At 51.3% G+C, this 4,085-nt stretch overlaps 1 pseudogene; it reads right to left on the bottom strand.

Moving 5' to 3' along the window:
• Window positions 1–2,664, bottom strand: LOC101152729 (adiponectin receptor protein 1-like; annotated as a pseudogene).
• Window positions 2,665–4,085: the final 1,421 nt, after the last annotated feature.

Below are 4,085 nucleotides of genomic sequence, written 5' to 3'. Positions count from 1 at the left end.
TCAGAGAAGGGAGTCATCAGTGCAGTCACCTTCTCGGCTGTAATGGAATTCCTAAAGGTTGGAGACCCCACAGAAGTGGACAAAGGCCACCGTCACCATGAGGACATGGAAAATCTTCTGAGACTGGAACCATATGTCTAATTTTCCAGGAAAGAAGCGCTCAGGAATTTAAGCAGCATAAAGGCCAGCTCTGGTGATGTACATCACAGCCACGAGGAAGAACCAGCCCATCTGGCCCACTGTGGTGGCCTTGACGAAGCCCTCAGCAATAGGAAAGTGCATGGTGGGCACAATACCGCTCAAGCCAAGTCCCAGCAACACCCCTGCCCTTGTCTGCCGGTGCTTAGGAGTGACAAACCGGTCCCACTGTCACAATGATGGCAGAGATGCCCAGGACACAGATGATGGAAAGGTAGATGAGCCATGGCTGTGGCGAGCAGTAGAAGGAGTAACAGAGCCAGGGGACGAAGCTCCTTATGAGCAGTGGAGCAATCCCTGAATAGTACAGTTTGGAAAAAGTCCGAGAGACTTTCTCTGAATGACAGTAGACAGTGCGGACGAGCCAGGAGAAGCTGAGGCTAGAGCACTGCACCCAAAAAGAATATCCTCCAAATCACCTTCTCCTGTAGAGGGGCCGTGAAGTACATATTTGGTCTGAGTGTGGTCAAGATTTCCAAAAAGAGAAACAGCACGAAACCAGGCAGATGGGTCCGGCTGTTGCCGGTTTCTGTATGGATATAGAAGATGCTCTTGAAGCAAGCCCAGAAGGAGGATATGGGTTGTCTATGGCTATAGAGCAGACAGTCATTGTCCTGCAGACAGTCATTGTCCTTCAGCCAGTCAGGGAGCCCATCATATTGATGGTGGCAGCAGCTTGTCTGGAGCTGCAGCTGCAAGGATGCCAGCAGCACGGGGGCGGGGCGGGGCAGGGCGGGGGAAATGCACGGCCAGGGTTGCATGCTCTGTGGAGCCAGTTGGGGCTGGTAACAGTAGGGAGCCCTGTCACCTACTGAATTGGTGGGGTGGGACCCCCATGCGTTCAGGTGCAGCTGCAGCCGCCCATCCTCAACTCCAGACCCAGGCATCTCTGTGCTGTTGGGGACCCAGGAAGCCCCTTGCTCTGACAGGCTTTAAAGTGCCTGCTTCCACTCCCGGTGTCCGCTCCAGGGTGGAGCAAAGTTGTGGCCGAGCCCAGGTGCTGTCACAAGCCAGGTGGGTGTGTGCACACTCAGAGCAGTGCTGACATGCCAGTCCCCTGCCGCCTCAGCACCCTCCGGACTTTGAGCTCCAAAAAGCACAGGAGGGAGGTCAAGGGGATGCTGAGGGAGGCTTGAGGTGGGTCTGCAGACACCTCTCGTCACAAACAGCTGGAGTGCTGTGGACAGCATGTTAATGGCAGGAGGCAGACAGTTTGCTGGGCTGAAAGTGGTGGATCCCCAGTGAAGCCCCACCTTCAAGCCAGGGACAGGCTGAAGCCTGGGGACTGGGCTGCCAGTTCTGAGTGGGGTTCCGTGGTACAGAGTGAGAACTTATGGTGCTTTTTCTGGGCCTGCCTATGACCGCCCATGGACCAATTCGCATGCACTTCCTCCCTTCTGAACCTGTACAATTCCTGGGCTCAGCCAGACTCCAAAAGATGTCAGGACAACCTGTCTGTGGAAAGCAGCTACCCACTGCATGTCTCCTGAGAGCTGTTCTGTTGCTTAGTGAAGCTCTTCCATGCCTTGCTCACCCTCCAGTTGTCCATATACCTCATTCTTCCTGGATGCAGGATGAGAACTTGGGACACACCAAATGGAGGGACTAAAAGAGCTGTAACACAGAGCTGAAACACTTCCCACTGCTCACCACGTTGTAGGCAACAAGAAGGAGAGAATAGCTGATCCCTTTTGGGGAGCCCAGACCTAGGGGCTCTCCAAGTCAGGGCTGTGACACCCTCTTTGGGGCTCTTTGGTTCCTCATGTCTCCAAGCTTCTGGATGCCACCATGTTCCCCTTGTCCAGATGTGGGTGCCCATAACAGAAGCCACGTGTGGTACATCTGGTCCAGCCACAGCCTTGCATGGAGCCAGCACCTGTGCCAGTGCCTAGAGCTGCCCGCCCCGCCACAGCAGCCAGCATGCCTGGCTGTGTGCAATGGCCAGACCCTGCACTCACTAACTCACATGCCCTTCTCCACTCTGCTCCTGGCTCGCCCTTGGCAGGTGTGGGATCCAGGCTGATAGTTTGAGCTGAGTGCAGCCTGCTGGGTTGAGTGGATGGAACGAGCCCAGCAGACACAAACAATACTCAGGCATTAGGTGCTGCTGACCACAGAGGTTTCTGGGTGGCAAAGCAACCCCTTCCCCCCAAGGATCCCATGACAATATGGGATGACCCTCCAACATCTGTCCCACTCAGACCTTGTACACAAACTCCTCCATCTTCTCCATGGTGTGGTGGGCTTGCAGGGGAAGTGTCAGTACCCTAACCTCCTCCTCTTCTTCCTGGGGCACTGGGCATGTTTGCTTTTCTTCAGCTTTGTTTGGGTTGGTGATTACCCATTTGCCCTTCTCTTGTAGCAGGGGTCACAGTTCAGAGTTCAGCCAGTTCCACCATGTCAGTTTCCCTGTTACTGGCAGAAGCCCCATTCCTATGCCACCACAGACCCTTTGTGAGAAGACATCTGGCTGGTACCTCGATACCCTGCAAGTTCATCTTGGGGAAAGGTTGGGGTCTCTCAGCCCCAAGGGGCAGATATCTCCCTGCGATGGTAGAAAAACCAGGCCAGTGGGCATGAACTGGGTCATGATGCCCCACGCTACATCCCGTGGCACTGGAGGTGGCCTGCGGCTGAGATACCCTGATCCTCAGTGTATCCCCATGCCAGAAGAGGTGTGTAACTGTGACCCTAATGGTTTTTTTATTGTTGATTTGTTTCAATTAGAATCCAAATAACTTCTATATATGACATTTAATCTCTCTCTCTCTCTAACTGAGGTAAAATTCACATTACCTAAAATTCACCTTTGTAAAGTGTTCAATTTGGTGACATTTAGTACATTCATATGTTGTGTAACCATTACCTCCATTTGGTTTCAAACTATTGTAATCACCCTTAAAGGAGATTCCTTACCCACTGAGTAGTCATCCCTATTCTTTCTCTCCTTAACCCTGGACAACCACTAATCTGCTTTCAGTGTCTGTGAATTTACCTGTTCTGGATGTTTTACATAAATGGAATCATACAATATGTGGCCTTTGTGCCTGGCTTCTTTCACTTAGCATAATGTTTTCAAGGTTCATCCACATTGTAGTGTGTGCCAGTGCTTCACTCCTCTCAAACAAAGCTGGGTTTGTTAAACTCTCTGAGCAAGGGAGAACACCATCTTGGCAGCTCAGTAAAGTCTTGAAAGAGGGTAGTTAAGGGAAATACAGGGTCTCATGGGCTGAGTTACTCTATGGTGGTTTCTGAGTGATACTTCGAAAGCATGGCCAGGATTTGTAAACTAAGCGAGTAGTCGGTGTTTTTATCTATGAAACCCATGAGTCTGTCTGGAATTACTCTTAGAAGCATTTGCTGTGGCCTTGCCTTGGAGCACATGGGTCTGAACATGCTGCTGTCAATACATTCTGGACCTAGGCAGTACTTGTAACAAGTCATGGTTGGGTATAGTTTACCTGTTTTGCACATACTGGTTCAGTTTGCTTTGCAAGTTGTGATTTTTGTTTCATTTCTTATTGGGATCAACAATTTTGGCCAGAGAGGATGCTCTGGGTATCTGGGGAGAGGATGGTCATCAGGAAAGGGCTGTTGAAATGCACAATGGTCAGTGGGGTTTTCTTTGTAGAGAATTGAAGCTTAATTTCTCTGTGCCCTTCTTGGCCACATCAATCACAGCCATAAGCAGCACCCGTGGGCCCAAGAGGGCGTCATGTATGTTTCTGGTGTGGCAGAGGCTGTGGGCGGTGGAGCTGGGGTTGTGGAACCCAGCCAGGTCTTTGACGTGTCTTGTTATTATTATTCTTTGTAATCCACCTGATGGTCCTCTAGAGTAGACGCTCTCCCATCATTCAAGAGCAGAGGCAGTAACAGTGATGCCAGGT

Source organism: Gorilla gorilla, chromosome 15 (assembly GCF_029281585.2).
Source record: "Gorilla gorilla gorilla isolate KB3781 chromosome 15, NHGRI_mGorGor1-v2.1_pri, whole genome shotgun sequence".
Taxonomy (NCBI): domain Eukaryota; kingdom Metazoa; phylum Chordata; class Mammalia; order Primates; family Hominidae; genus Gorilla; species Gorilla gorilla.
This window is presented reverse-complemented; position numbering and strand designations above follow the sequence as displayed.